This window comes from Durio zibethinus, chromosome 6 (assembly GCF_047325235.1).
Source record: "Durio zibethinus cultivar Kanyao isolate XHJ-2024 chromosome 6, ASM4732523v1, whole genome shotgun sequence".
NCBI lineage: Eukaryota > Viridiplantae > Streptophyta > Magnoliopsida > Malvales > Malvaceae > Durio > Durio zibethinus.
In genome coordinates, this window is record NC_143167.1 from 19,538,205 (window position 1) to 19,554,684 (window position 16,480).

General features: G+C 30.2%; 1 non-coding gene across 1 annotated transcript; it reads left to right on the plus strand.

Annotated features, from left to right (window-relative positions):
* Nucleotides 1-628: 628 nt before the first annotated feature.
* LOC149518475 (small nucleolar RNA R71) lies at nucleotides 629-735 on the plus strand. Its single transcript, XR_016343380.1, has one exon. It is a non-coding gene; the product is annotated as a small nucleolar RNA R71 (small nucleolar RNA).
* Nucleotides 736-16,480: the final 15,745 nt, after the last annotated feature.

Consider the following 16,480-nt stretch of genomic DNA (forward strand, 5'->3'; position numbering starts at 1 on the left):
GCCAAGATCTACTTATCCAACTATCACTTGGATTCTTAGATGTGGCCAAATAGATCTAAAGACTAAAGTAGAAGAATCAAAAGCTTAAAAAGAAAAGAAAGATTAAGTGTTTGGCTGAAAGTATGAGAACTTGCATAAAAGAAAGAATTAAATCAGGATTGTATAAAACCAAAACTTAATGAAAGCTTGAATGTAAAACAAATGCTTTAGATTGGAAAAGATTACTTAAAAAAGCTTAAATAACTGTAAATAAGAACAAGATTATGAATAGTAGTGAAAACTAAAACTTAAAAAGAAAACATTGCTTGTAGAAAAATAGAGGCGCTTTGAATAGTATTGATAAGGGTAGTTTAGGATGAGGTTGCTAGGGCATCTATTTTCTTTATCAATCTAGCTATTTGTGAGGTGATAGATGTGGTAGTGTCAAGCTAAAAAACATCAACAAATTTTTTATGTACCTTGCGTTCTATTCCTCATTGGTAGTTATTAGCCTTCATTTCTTCAATCAACTCATACGACTCTTTAGCATTTTACTCATTATGGCTCTCTTCCAAGAACCGAATCAAGTGTAATTCTCATGGATGATGTCAATCTATTGTAAAAAATCTAAATTTATAACCATTGTGGGAAAATATGATGTGGATATTTTCTCAACAACTCTTTAAATCTCTCCCATGCATCATATAGATTCTCACCATCAAATTGCATGAAAGTTGTTATTTCATTCCTTAACTTGGCCATCTTGGCAAGTGGAAAAAATTTAGCAAGGAACTTTTGTACCAAATCATCCCATGTTGTTATTAATCCAAATGGTAAAGAAAATAACTACTTTTTTGCCTTGTCCCTGAGAGAAAAAGGAAAAAGTCTTGTTAAATTGCATCATTAGAAACACTATTATATTTAAACGTATCAAATAATTCAAGAAAGTTAGATAAATAGAGATTTGGATCATTACTTGGTAACCTTCGAAACTATACAAAAGTTTGGACCATTTGAATAATCAAAGTCTTTATCTCAAAGTTGTTTGATTAAATCATTGACCGCTATATAGATGGTTAAAATTCATCCTTATTAGAAGAAGCAGAGTCCCTCAACATTCTTTATCCTTCATTATTTGCATTTGCCATTTGGATTGGTGTTGGTGGTGTTATTTTCTCTCTTCTCAAACACCTAAGAGTTTTATTGATGTCCTTGTCAAGTGAAGCTAGGTCAACACTCCTAGATTTACGCATACAAACAAAGAAATGATCAAAACAGTTTAAGCAAATGAAAGAAAATTGTTTAGATTATAAGGGAGTAAAAAATTCTTACTGATATTGATTCTTGTACACTGATATAATCCTTGGTAATGGCACCAAAGCTTGATTGTTACTTTTTATAATGCTTACAAATGTATAGATCATAATCAACTAATAGAGTGAGTGAGTAGAGTATTGTTCCTACAAGGATTATATAATTGAATTGTTGGGTGGAACCAATTATCAAAGTTGATCAACTACAAGACTTATAACTAAACTAACAAAAGATTTGATTTGATTGCAAAGAAAACAACAAAAGAAAGCAATTATGTAGAAAATAATTTTGTAGGCCAATATCTACTTATCCAATTATCACTTAAATTCTTGGATATGGCTAGATAGATCTAAAGACTAAAGTAGAAGAATCGAAAGCTTAGAAAGAAAAGAAAGGTTAAGTGTTCGGTTGAAAGTATGAAAGCTTGCATAAAAGAAAGAATTGAATCAAGATTGCATAAAACCAAAATTTAAAATGAAAGCTTGAATGTAAACTAAATGTTTAGGTTGGAAAGGATTGCTTAAAGAAACTTAAATAATCATAACTACAAACAAGATTGTGAATAATAGTGAAAACTGAAACTTAAAAAAAAAGATTGCTTATAGAAAAATACATATTAACGAAAAGAATGCTTTGATTTGGAAAAGAATTATGAAATAACTTAGTTATTGCTAATATGCCATTTTAGCTAAATTACAAAAAATTTTAAAAAGAAACTAATAGAATTGAAACTAAAGAACTAGGTAGAGAGAAATGGAGTAGGATGAGATATTTGAAGTTACAAAAGAGCCTTTTTATTTATAATAGGGGTTCGGTTAATATTGGGATCAAGGTTACAAAGTCCTAGTTATCTTGAACTTTAAGGGATTAGTTTTATCTTGATCTTATAAAGTCATGGCCAAATGTAACTTTTTTATTCTTGGAGTGCTTTAGCTGAATGGGACATCTTAGGTTAAATCTTGATCATCCATGTGGTATGTGCTCTTGATCTTGCAATCTTGATGGGTGGTTCGGCTAAGCATGGTTATCAAGGCCATGTAGTTGCTTCATATTTAAACTCTTAAGATAAATCTTGCAAAAATCCATCTTCAATCTAAACTCTTAGCTTTTACTCTTATGTAGTATTCTTCTTACACTTAAACTCTTCAAAGATAGATCAAAGAGTCCTTGTCTTGTAAAATCTCTCATTGGCTAAAAATAAGTAAGTGTTCTAGTGCCATTAGTGAATTTAGGAAGCCAAATGCAAATGAGATTTTGCTATTCTTTTTCTAACATGATCAAACAAGACAATGAAGAGGCTTGTCCTAATCTTGTATGAATTTGCATGAATTTCATGTCCAAATACATAAAACCTAATGATCAAGCAAACAAACATTAAAGGCACCAAATTCTACCAAAATTTAAAATTTTTGAACTAAAAAAGACTTGTAAAATACTATATATTTTACTGCTATAAGTAGGCATATTAACTTGGCTTAAAAATAATGATTTTATGATGACTTTTTGAAAATTTTTTGAAAAAGATCTATACACAAAAAGTTTCCCTCCCCCACATTTGAATTGCACATTATTTGACATGAAGCATTAAAATAATTAAGAAAAAGAATACTCTCGTTTCTTTGTTTTCATGAGGTCAAACTTGTAGACTTCTTTAGGCATCCTTTGCATCATCCTTATTCCTAAGAAAAAAAAAAAAAAAAAAAACAAAAGATCAAAGCATACTTGTCCTAATAACAAAATTAAAACAAATAACAAAGAAAATATAAAACTTGGGTTACTTCCCAAGCAACTCTAGTTTTGGTCAAGTTGGACCATACTTAAAAATATAAGACTACCATTTCTATTTTGGAGGAATTTTCCCTTGTTATTTGTGTTTGGTTGGAATTACATGAATTGATTGAGCCTTGGGAGAGGACTTGTTCTCTTAGTGGGAATAACATACACAAAATTGGGTTTCACCATTGGGCTTTTTAAAGCTAAGCTAGTGAAATGGTTTTTTGGATTGCTTGGAATTAGGCATAGTGGGCTTGCCAAGTGAGTTTTTGGAGTTTTTGAATTAGGGCTTGTGGGTTGACCATTTCCTTTATGGGCTTCATTAGGCTCCCTATGGATTGGTTTTTTCTTTTTCTTATCTTCTAGGTTAGACACTTTTTATACATATTTTTTGTCCTTAAAAATGCCTTAACCTTTAGTTTTAAAAGTTATTCTTTTGTCATTAAATCTTAAGGTTACCTTAAAATTGTTGACATCTATTAAAACCTTTGAGGTTATTAGGAAGGGTTTACCTAATAAGATAGGCACTTCACTATCTTCCATATCTAAAACAACAAAATCAACAGAGAAAGCATATTTACCCACTTTAACTAATAAGTTCTCTAAAATTTCTTGTGACCTCTTTACAAATTGATCAACAAATTTAATGCTAAAATTAGGAGGTCTTAATGCACTAGCTCTAAGCTGCACAAAAACATTCATAGGCATTACATTAGTACTAGAACCTAAATCACATAAAGTTTCATTGAAAAATAAATGACCAATGGAACATGGAATGCAAAAAATCCTTGGATCATCTAACTTGGTTGAAAGGATTTGTTAAAGTGCTAGGCTAGATTCATCGGTAAGTATAACTTTCTTTAACTCCTTGAGTAGCTCTTTCCATTTGGGCTTTAGTGTTGATTGGGCTACTCTAGATGTTTTCTTATGGGTTGACATCTTTGGAATCAATTTTATTTTTTTCACTTATAGGTTTTCCTTTTTCACCTTTACAGTTAGATATAAAATCTTCAAAAATGGTCTTCCAACTTGTAACATATCTTCATTATCCATTTCAATTTCTTCTTTAACATGCTCCCTTTTAAAACCCTCTTATGGATATTCTTCTTGGAATTTTTCTTCCTCAGGGTCCTCCTTAATTTCCAAATCCTTATCCATTTCTGCAAAATCTTCCTTCAAAGCTTCTTAGATATTGTTATGAATTTTTGCAGTTGGGTTCAAGCTTTTCAAAAACTTTTCTTCCAAAATTTAATAACTCTTCATCTTCCATGTCAGCTTCGTCTTCCACACACTCTTCTTTAAGTATTCTCACAAAACTTGGCAAGCTCACCATTATTGATTCATCTATTAAGTCATCCTCATCATCAAAGAAATAGGTTTCTTCTTCTCCATAAGAAAATATGGCATTACATGCTTCTTTACCTTGCTTCTTAGGGTTGGATTTTATATTACTAGGCAGGGATCCTAATAGGCGGTCCACTAAGGCATTTGTTAATTGGCCTCTTTGGATTTCTAAATTCTTAATTGAAGTGGCTTGGCTTTGGATTGTGGTGTTTTGGGCTTGCAGGAGTTGTGAAAACATTTCTTTAAGGCTTAGCTTTTTTTCTTAGGGTAGATTATGGGTTGGTGGGCGTTGACAAAAGTTGGATGTTTGGATGGTGTTTTGGTGGTTATTTTGGTTTTAGTTCCAACAAAAATTGGGATGGTTCTTCCAGCATGGGTTATAAGTGTTACTATAAAGGTTATAGGATGGTTTGGCTTGTTTTGCATATTGCACAGTTTCTGATGGCTTGTTTTGCCTTGCACCTAAAGGATATAGCTAACCTAATTAGCCAAGGATTGTTCTTGATAAATTCAGCCAATAAGGAGTTGTAGTTGCGTGATGCTTTTTGTTTATGTTAAAGGAGTTTTAACCCATGTAAAACACATCAAAGATTGCTAAAGGCTAGAGTAATTTTGCAATAAGGACTCTTTAATTTTAATCCAAGAGAGTTTGAATTCAAGATAAACAAATTAAGAAGAAGATTCATTTTGGAAATTTAATTTAGCCGAAACTCTATTTAGATGACAAATATCATGTTGATTTGGCAATATACATAAGCATGGAAGAACAAATAGACCAATGAATAAAGTCCATTAAAATAACACATACAAGAGCTCTCTACATTCAGCCAACCTCTATTAAGATCAAGGTTACATCTTAATCTTCTAAGATTTAAGATAAAGTAGGACTTTCTAGATTTGATCCTACCTTGGCCGAACCTAGCACTATAAATAAGCTAGGCATTTTCACTTGTAAACACATCTCTTCCCACCTCATTCCTTCCTTCTCTTTTCTTTTTTTTCTTTCTAGTTATGGTTTCCTTTGTAATTCTTTTTTAGTCTATTCAGCTAAGGTGACAAACTAGTCATATTTTGTTTTCTCAAGCTTACTTTAATACAAATTGTTTTCATTCTTTAGCTCTTTTTCTATAATTTCTCAAGCATTCTTTTTTTACTTTAAAAGTTTTCAAGTTTGATTCTATTATTTACATTTATGTGATTATTTTCCTTACTCTCTTTTATATTTAGCCAACATTCAATTCTTTTCAAGTATTTCAATTCTTTGCTTTATTTTGTTTTCTTGTATAATTAGCTTGCCTTTCAAGCTACCAAGTGACAAATGGATAGTTTAGCTTTCGGCCTATGCATTTACAATTGCCATTATTTACTTTTACTTTTACCCAATCATTATTTTGATTTGTTTAAATATAAAGTTAGTGAAAATCAACTTTGGTACTTGGTTTCACTCCTCAAAACATAATTCTTATAGGAACGATGCTCTACTTCGTCACTTTATTATTTGATACCGATTTATACACTTATAGGCTATAAAAAGTAGCAATTAGTTTTTACCCTAAATTGGCTCCTATATGAGGAATACAGGCCTTCATAAATATCATAAGTTACAATTGGGCTCTGAACTGCTTGAACAGAGGCAACTGGTGATTAGGTTCCTAAACCTTCTATTTTTTTTGTTAGAGTTGCAAGTTAGGATGTAATAGAGGTAAGGGCGTTAATCTTGTAGAACCCAAAAGCTTTCTTATGGACCCTTATTTCGGTGCCCCATTGATAGTTGTTTGTTGCCATTTCTTTGACTAAATCGTAGGCCTCTTCCACCTACTTGCTCATGATGGCTCCTTTAGCAGCTTAATTAATAATGGTTCTAGTTAATAGTGTTAATCCATTGTATAAGATTTGAATTTGAAGCTATTGTGGAAGATCATGGCACAGGTGCTTGCATAATATTTCTTTGTACCTTTTTGATACATCGTAGAATGTCTCGCCTTCATATTATTGGAAGTTTGTGATCTCATTCCTCATATTTGACATTTTGATTGGTGGGAAAAATTTAGCAAGGGATTTTTAGACTCGATGATCCTATCTTGTAATAGAGTTAGAGGCAAGTGAAGATAACTAGCTTTTTGTTTTATCCTTGAGAGAAAAAAAATAACCTTAGTCTAATTACATCATCAGAAACTCTATTATATTTGAAAGTATCACATAATTCAAGGAAAGTAGAGAGATGAAGATTAGGATCATCATTTGGTAGTTCTCCAAAGTATAAAAAGGTTTAAAGCATTTGCATAATGGAAGGCTTGATTTCAAAGTTGTTGGCTTAGATCACCGACCTTTGAATAGAAGGTTGGAAACCTTTAGGGTTGGGGATGGCATAGTCCTTAAGTGTTTTATGACCTTCAATTGCTGCATTTGCCATAGAGATTGGGTTTGTTATTTACTCACATCTTAATTGCCTAAATATCTTTTTGATTTTTTTATCAAATGGCGCTAAATCAACACTTCAAGACCTGTGTATACAAATAAAGAAAATATCAAAATAGATTAAAGCAAATAAAAATAAAAAGAAATCTAAAATACAAAGTAGAAAGAAGTGTTATTAATATTGATATTTTAGCATCAATATAATATCAAAGAATGGTGCTAGAAACTTGATTGTTGCTTTTTATAGCCTATAATTGCAACAATCCCATCCAAGTAATAATAATGAATGAATAGAGTATCATTCCCATAAGGATTATGATTAAGGTTAAAAAGCAAGTACCAAAAGAGATTCTTCCTAGCTTTATATTTAAATAGATAAAAAGGTTAGTTGATTGAAAGAGGAAGTAAAAGTTACTAAAAATGTGATACTTAAATGCTAAGCTAACCAACTGTCACTTGGTAGCTATAAAAGGCAATATAATTATACAAAAAAATAAAAATAAAGCTAGTTGAAATTGTAAATAACTTTAAAAGAAAATAATCGAATGCTTTGTAAAGTGAATAAGTGCTTGAAAATAAATGAAGTGTGCAAAGTAAAGAAAAAGAGCTTTTAATGAAAATGTAAACAAACTTGCATTGAAAATAGCTTGAGAAAGCAAAAGAATATTGGCTAGTTTGTTACCTGCCAAAACTAAGAAGAATTGCAAAGAAAACTATTAAAACTAAAACTAGACAAAAGGAAGTAAAAAAGAGAACAAATGATGGGATACTTTATAAGTGAAGTGCCTTAGCCTATTTATAGCACTAGGTTTGGCCAAAAGGGATTAAATGTAAATAGTTCTACTTGAGCTTAGACTCTTAAGAGATTGAAATGTAATTTTGAATGTGATAAAATGTTAGTTGAATGTGGGAAACTTCAAGGATGAGATGGAGCTTTTGTTGGCAGAATGGAATTTCTTCATTGGTCCATTTGTGCTTCCATGCTTAGGTGTCTTTACCATGTCAGCATTATCTTGTCATCCCAATAGTTTTGGCTAAGGTAATTCCAAGACCAACTCATCTTGATTTGTTTTACTAGATTTCAAACTCTTTTGGATTAAAATTCAAAGAGTCCTTATTACACAATAACTTTAACCTTAGCCTTCTTGATTTATTTCACTTGGCTTAAAACTCTTTTAAGATTAAAAAGAGTCTTTTTGCAAATAAACTTCTTCTTTGGTCAAACAATACACGATCATTCAATGGGCTTTTGGGTTCAGCTACATCATGGGCTATATTTTTCCTTACTTTGCATGGGTTTTAGCCTTTCTTGTGCATTGCTGAATTAGGCTTGAGCTTATTGAATCTTGGTCTTGGCCAAATAACTTCTATCATCTTTTCACAGTTCATGCATTTTATGTCCATATTGACCAAAATCTAAAAATCAAGATTTCAACACATAAAAGCACCAAATTCATGAATTTTTTCAAAATTTTGAAGCAAATATGACTTAAGAAAAGCTATAAATTTAATAGTCATCACCTATTTCAAGAAGGTTTTCTTACTTTAATTTGGAAATCCCACTTTGACTTTGAATTCCTACCTTGATTAGGAAATGTGCTTGGTTATCCTATTTAGAGTTGGTTTTTCTAAATTGACTAAAAAATCATAGTTTTAATTGGTATTCCGACCAAGTGTAAGATTTGCATGAAGATAAAAGACTATTAGAATAAAAGGTTGGCTTAGTAGTAGGAGAATACTACTTAAAGTTTTATTTTACCCAATAAATGCTATTCTAATTCCAAGAAGTCTTCAAGAAACATAAAACTACTCAAAGTTGAAGATTTGTTTCAAGAAGGCTGCCAAAGATGCAAAAGTAATTGCAACATTTTTTTCTCTTGAATAGCCCTAGTTGCACTATTCTTCAATTTTAAGAGATTTAAAGTTCAAGAAGAATTTAGTAGTTGAAAACCTTAAGACATTAAGTTGCTAAAAAGTTTAAAACTATGCAAGATTCTTTGCAAAAAAAAAAAAGGTTTTAAATAGCTTAAAGTTGGGACTTTGAGAGCTGTTTAAGAAAGTTTAACAGGGAATCAACTTTTTCTCTCCTAAAAAAGTAGCTGAGCCTTACTTTTTTAACTCAAGAGAGACAAGTCATCAATATTTTATCCAAGTCAACAATGTTAAGTCCAAGTTAGCACTTAATCAAACCAAATTATTCATAATAGAGTCAAAATGTTTGAGTATCTATGACAATATATTAAAGTAATCCTATACCTCTCTTTTATAGTACAACTTATCAATGTAAAAAAAATGATGTGAAGGATTTTTTGGAAAGACACAAAAGGTATTTTTCATTTGTTTTACTTATTCGAGAGAGGAAGTTTCTAGAGATTTGTTAAGAAAAGAAAAAAGGAGCAACACGGAGGGCGTGGAAAAAGAAAAATGAGAGAGCAAAAAAGGGTAAGGGAATATGTAAGAAAAAAATTATACAAATGCCAATATGTTTGATTGCTAGATAATGAGTAGTTCATGTCCATGTTTTTCTAATAATGTGCCACTAGGTGGAGTAGCTCATGTCTAGGTTCTCTGATTATGCAGCACTAAGCGACCAAATCTATGTTTGAAACAGAGTGTGAGATTGACATCGAGACCTTAAGGTGCATATCATGTAAAGAAGAGAACAAAACATGTGATGTCAGCACATGTAAAGAGTGCGACAAATAAACAAGCAAGATTGAGGAAGAGTTAAAGTGAAAGATCTAAGATATCAAAACCAAAGTCACATTTTTATGCTTTTGATCTCTACTTAATCATACCCACAATGCCTCCACCTCGTCTGGGCTCTTCTACCTTAATGTCATTTTAGTCATTTTTTATTATAGGTCTCCTAGCTTGCCCCATATTTTTATGCCTACTCATAAAGCCATTTTGGTACTCTTTATTTCCTTGAATTGCTTTTTTTTTCTTTTGTAAAATGTAACATTTTGAAGTCTGCTATGCTATAACACAAACACTTGGAGTTCACTTTGGTCGTAATTTTTAAACTATTTTCTTTGTTGTCTTCTTCTTCTTCTTCTACTCCGGTGATTGCTTAATTTAGTGCTAGCGATGGAGTAGTAGAGCTTCGATTTCTCTAAAATTTGAAACTTATTGATGGCTTCAATGTTGATCTTGGAACCTTTTAGGTGAGAAAAGAAAGTGTTGTTTGGTTCTTGATAAAATATGAATGTGATTCAAAGGTTTAAAAAATGGGTAATATTGGGTAGACTTTTGTTTTTTTTTTTTAATAAAAAAAGCTTTATTTAGGGTTAATGAAGGACTACGTTTTTTCTTTTGGCATTAGAGAGGTGTTTTCTCTTTTGGCATTGAACAGGTGCACAAGGTTCGCATTTCTTTTTTATTCTTTAGGTACGTTTTAGAATTGCTATTTTTCACTATAGTTTAGTTATTAAAGAAATGCAGTTAAGTGAAATCAGATTGGATTATTGAAATTTACTTTTACAGTAAAATATTTGAGTTACTAATAGTTATAAAGAGTGTACCATGGTTGAGGTTTGTATTTTTATTATTTGTAGCTTTCAAGTTGGGACCTGTTCAATTGCTTTATGTTTTTAAAAGTTTTGCTATTAATAAATAGGTATTAACATCATTTCAACATTTGTCTAGTATATATGGAAATGTTAGCAATGGAAAGAACGCATATGTATTTCATTCTTTTATTTTCTTGAACTTTTTTTGTATTTTTTTTTGTTTGGATACATGTAATGCCTTTCTATGTTCATGGTAAAATGCTAATTAATGGTTACACTTTGCTACTTGTTCCTATTTATTATTTGGATTGTTGCAATTCAAAGTGTATGTCATGCCAAAATGTTCTTTTTTTAAAAAATTTTTTGCATAATTGTTGCTGTTGATTAGAATGATGTTACTTTATGATTTCAAACATTGTCAAACGTTACATTTTTTTACAGTAGTACTTTTGAATAAAAAATCATATTCACAAGAAGTCACCATTCAATTTAGAAATGAAGAGGATACCAGGGACTTTTATTCTACATTTGAGTAATAGCAGCAGGAAAATGTTATTCAAGTTGCTACTTTTGAAACCCACTTATGATCATGCTAAAAATTTGACTGCTATATAGGCTTTTGTTTATTTGTATTTTTTTCATTTCTCATCCAGGAACAATTTGCCAATTAGAGTCATTTATGTTTTTAAGAGCAAGTTTGATAATAAAATTGAGCCATCTTCTACTAAAATACATTTCCATTACTACAAAACAATTGTTACATTAACAAAATATGTTATAGGATTATGTGAAGATAGGTTATATTACATAGTTGTGTTTCATTGTTTCCCTTGATTTTGTGCTACACATTAAATTTGAATTTTTATAGATAATGCTAACAATGCCCACTACTATAACATAGTATACCATTGTGTACGATCAAAGTACAAAAAAATTTACCAAATAAGTAACTTTAACTACCGATTATATATCTTAGATGTTGATCATTGATTAACTACTTTTTCTCTAGGAACCTATTCTACTATTACTGTAATAGAAAACCATGCAAATTTTATAGGTCATGTGCTGGTTGATGTTGATGTTGATGTTGAAAGTGGTATTTTTTCATTATTTGTTACACAAGTATTTTAAGCTTTTGGTCTATTTTGTCTATGCATATTTGTTATTATTTTTCTTATGATTTGTAGATTGATGTTCAAGTCATTCTCTTCACCTAATTAGGATATTATGAAGCATGTTTATGCTATTAAAGCTTTTGAAATGGTAGATATGCTTACAAAGTTATCGCTAGGAACCTTGTCTAATTGAGTTACTAATAGCTAAAAGGTATTAAGTTAATATTTTGCTTCTGTTCAATGTTGCTACTTAAATGTAAGTATATATTTGAAAGTAATGAAGGTAATGGTGTTACCTTATAGTGACTTTGTGGTTAAAGGTAATTATTAGCAAATCAGAGATTGATTGCATCCATCAACTCTATGTGCTCAAATACTGTGGGTGCTTGTGTGTGCTGAATGCACTATAAGGCTAGGGTATGTAGCTTTTTAACAGCATTTGCTTTTGGGAGAGTTGGTAGTGCTTAAGGTCCTAAAAGTGATATTAGAGCCAAGGTCACGTGTTTACCTTCTAATGGTGTTGCTAGGGGGAAATTATTGGCAGATTGGATGTTGGTTGCATCCATCAACTCCATGTGCTCGAATGTTATGGGCGCTTATGTGTGCTGAATGTGCTATAAGGCTAGAGTATGCACCTTCCTAATAATAATTACTTTAGAAATAGTTGGTACCACCTGAGGTCCTAAAAGAAATTGTTAGCCTTGAATTGATCTTTTATTTTGAAATGACAAAATATTAAGCTAAATAAGCTTGATCAGGATTTTGAAAAAGATTTATTTAGTACCAGTTCTTGAGTTTTAATATTTTGGTACTAAATAAATAATATGATTTTCAAAGTTTAAAGAAACATTTCTTTATGTTTTCTTATTTCTCAAATCAAAAGTATCTTTAAATATTATTTATTTGAGTTTAAATGGAAGTCCAATTATTGTTAACTGAACTTATTCATTTTAGACTCAATACAATTTTGATAATATTGGTTTTGAGAAATAGCTTAACTTAAGAAAGTTGTTTTTATAAAAAACAAAGTTTTTCAACATTGAACTTGTTTATTTTTCTGTATTAATTTACAAAGTTTTAATATTTGAATTTTATATCGTTGGAAAGCTCTTTGAGTCTACTTTCTAATGGATCAAACAAAATCTAAATCTAAATTTTTTAAGAAAAGATTTTGAATTTTACTAGACATTTTGCAAGTGTCTAAAAGCTACACAAAAGGTAGTTTTGAAAATTCACTGGAATTCATATACAATGAATTAGGTGATGAATTTTATATGGATAGAAAGCCATTTAAGTCTAGTTTCTAAATCTTCTAATGGTTTTTGATTTGGAATTGTATAACTCAAGGTATGATCAAACTAGTGAGTGGAGTGCAAAATAGGATACAACCACCCAGCTTGACCAGATGGATCCCCTGGCTAAACTAATTAATCCCTTTCTTGTATGGATCAATTGGTTCAAGGGTTTTAAAGACAAGATCAATCCCCTCACGAAAGAATCTACTGGTTTTTTACATAGTATTAAAAAAGTGTTTTAGGATTTGAAAAAAGGATTGATTACCCAGACTAGAGAATCGATCACCTGAAAAAAGGATCGATTGGTTCTTGATATGGATCAATTGGTTGTGCATTTTCATGAGTAAAATTGCTTGATTTTTAACTGATCCAATTAATCCCTACTTGCCTAGAATGCTAGAATGGCTAGTTTTTCAAGCTTCAACAAGTATTTTCAACTCCAAACCATCCCTAAATGGCTAGTTACTCATTTCCTCTATATGTTAGGCATTCCAACACACTAAGGAGGTTAATGAATCCCGAGAGAAAGATCAAACAAGCCATATATTTATTCTTTTAAATAAATTAAGAGTTTTCGAGCTTTAAAGTCTATATCTTTATAGTTATTGTATCCAAATCATATTTGTTGTTCATTTATCATTTCCTTATACTTAAACTTATCAAACACCCAGCCTTAGAGAAGTTGTTCTATTATTTGCAAAATTAGTTTTGATCTATAAAAGTGGAAAAGAATAAAAGGTAAGGTATCTTTTTACGAGCTTTGTAGTGAGATTGGGTAAAGTACTACAAAGCGTAGAGGTTTCTATCTCAAGCCTTAGAGAGAAAAAGCCTTAGAGAGAAAAAGGCAGGATTGTTTTTTCAATTCAAGATTAGTGGATTGAAGCTTTGGTGTAGATAACCAAGAAGAGAAGACATAGGTACCTTGTAGAGAAGGATCAAACCTCTATAAATCTTTGTGTTTGATTTCTCTATCCCTATCTCTTTACTTTGCATTTGCTTTAAAATTATCAATTTATTTTTATTTGTATCATATTTTGATATTGATTTTAATTTTCCATTCAATTATATTAAAATCATTATTTGCGAAGAATTTGGAGAGATCCAATTCACTCCTTTTTGGATCACCATCTCAACTAAAAAACTAACAATTGGTATTAGAGCTGTGGTTTTTTTTTTGTAGGTTTAACCACTGTGAGTAAAGATCCTATGGCTCAATTTAAGATTCAAAATGGTGAGGAAGTCCTCAAAGCTCCTATGTTTGATAAATTTAAATTTTGTGAATGAATGAGGATGAAGGTGTTCATAATGGCTCAAGATTTTAGAGCTAGGAATGTGATAAAGAAAGGGCTTGAAATTCCTTTTAATGATGCAAACTACATGAGGCAAGTGATGGATGATGTCAAGGCCAAGTGTTTACTATGTGGAGCTCTTGACTCCCATAACTTTAACTTAGTATCAAAGTGTTCAACCTCTACTAAGATATAAGAGAAGTTGGATGAAATACATAAAAGACAACAACCCAACCGTAATACATCATGTCTCATGGCTCTTGAAGATCCAGAGGTAACCTATAATTCTATTTATTCAAATTCATACTTTTGATGAATTGCAAGATGCTTATAATAAGCTAAATGTTGAATGTGAATCAATGAAGAGGAAATATAGGAAAATGATTTCAAAATTGAATGTTGAAAGTGATTTTTTTTATGAATGCAAAAAATATTTGGAAAAAAATGAAAAAATGAAAATAGATTTTAAAACCTCTCAAAGTAGAAATGAATTTTTAGAAAAAGAAAATATTGTTTTGAAAAAGAAATTAGATGAATTGATGAATGAAAAACAAAAGCTTTTAAAAAGTTCATTAAGTACTAAAATGATTAAATGCAATTTTTGTCATTTTCTTGGTCATACTTCACCTACTTATCCTATTAGAAGAAAAGTCCCATTTAGAATTAGATAAGTATAGGTTCCTAAAGGCACAAAAGACTTAGTGACTAACTCTCAAGGACTCAAAGTAATTTGGGTTCCAAAAATCAATTGAGATAGTCTCTTGTAGGTGTACTAGAGCAAGAAGCTACAATGTGATATTTAAGATTGGAACTCTAAACACACAATGGAGATGTGTAACCTCTAAACTTTTATAAATTTGAATTTGGTTACCTATTCTTGATGAATTTTGAGTGCTAAATTGTTATATGCTTTATTGATATATCTTGATTAATTCTAAATTGTTTTGAAAGAAATACATGCCCACATATGCTTGCTGATATTGTGTTTAATGCTTGAGATATATCTTATATATGCTTGATGTGATTAAATGTGCGCTAAATTGCTTTTATATTTATGCACAAACTTAGGCGGACCAATCAAAGCTTAATGAATTTGAAATGTTATGTTTCAATGATTTTTGCTAGATTCAAGCTTTAAAATATGAAATTTTATTTTAGCAAATCTTTAATTACAAAACAAATTTGAATATCTTGTGTTCAATGTTTTAAACTTGCTCAAACAAAGAAACTTGATAATTTACATTGATTTTAATTTTCCATAGTATTACATGCAAGTTTCAAAGTTTTTTGGAGCAAATGATCAAATCTTATTTTTGAGTTTTTTTTGGCATAAAAATCATTTGAATAATTTGAAATTGAGATATAAAACTTTTCTAAATAGTTTAAAGATTTTAAAATATATTTTTAATATTTTTGCTCATAGTAGCCTTTTTCAAGAAAATATGTGGTTTAAAAGTATACTTTTTGAGTTCCTTGCTTCAAATGCCTAATCACCACTTGAACAACTTTGTTTATATTTGAAATTTGTTGGAATGGTTCAAGTTGGTTAAAAATGAGCTTGACTAGTTTTGAGATTTATTAAGGTATTTTTCAAGCAAAAATGAGTTTTAAGGTGCAAAAATCAAAATCCTAGACATATTAAGCTTTGAATGGACTATTTTATAGTATTTTGCATAAATATATTTGTTTGAATGATTTTGGCATGTTGAAAATGATTTTTGTGATTTTTATGCATATTGATTTATGACTGTTGAACATGCTTGTATAACCATGATGTTTGAAATTGCTCCACTTGTTGGTAATGCTTGGATCTTGTGAAATATTATTTAAACTTGATTATTTTATTCTCAATTGTTTTAACTTTTGATTTGTTATTTTAGAAATTGATGATCATCTTATGCCTAAATCATATATATCAATGTTTGATTGTTCATCTCTTGATTTCTTATGAAATAGCCTTTAAATATGCTTTAATTCTTTATCCTTATTAATTCAAGATTTATTTCTTCTCTTGTATTGACGAATTGATGAACTTGATGTGCTTAAAAGATATATATTGATTCTTTGTTCATCTATGTTTTTTGTCAAGATATGTGCTCATACGATGATTGGTTCAACTTGATCTTAATACTTGTGATTTGAAAGTGCTTAAATTGTTTATTTCTTAATTTGTGAAATATCTTTGTGATATGCTTGCTTTTGTGCTTAAATGTTTTATCTCTTGATTTGTGTTTTTAAATTGATGAACTAGTTGTTTTTTTAAAATGATATGTGTTCTTAGTTTATCTATTATTCTTGTCAAGTGTGTCTTCTGTGAATATGATTGAGCTTTACTTGACATGCCTGCAATATGACTTAAGTGAATGATTTTCTTATGATGCTTATTTTTAGCTAAGTCATTGTTGATTGTGGCTTATAATTTGTGTAGACATATTTATGCT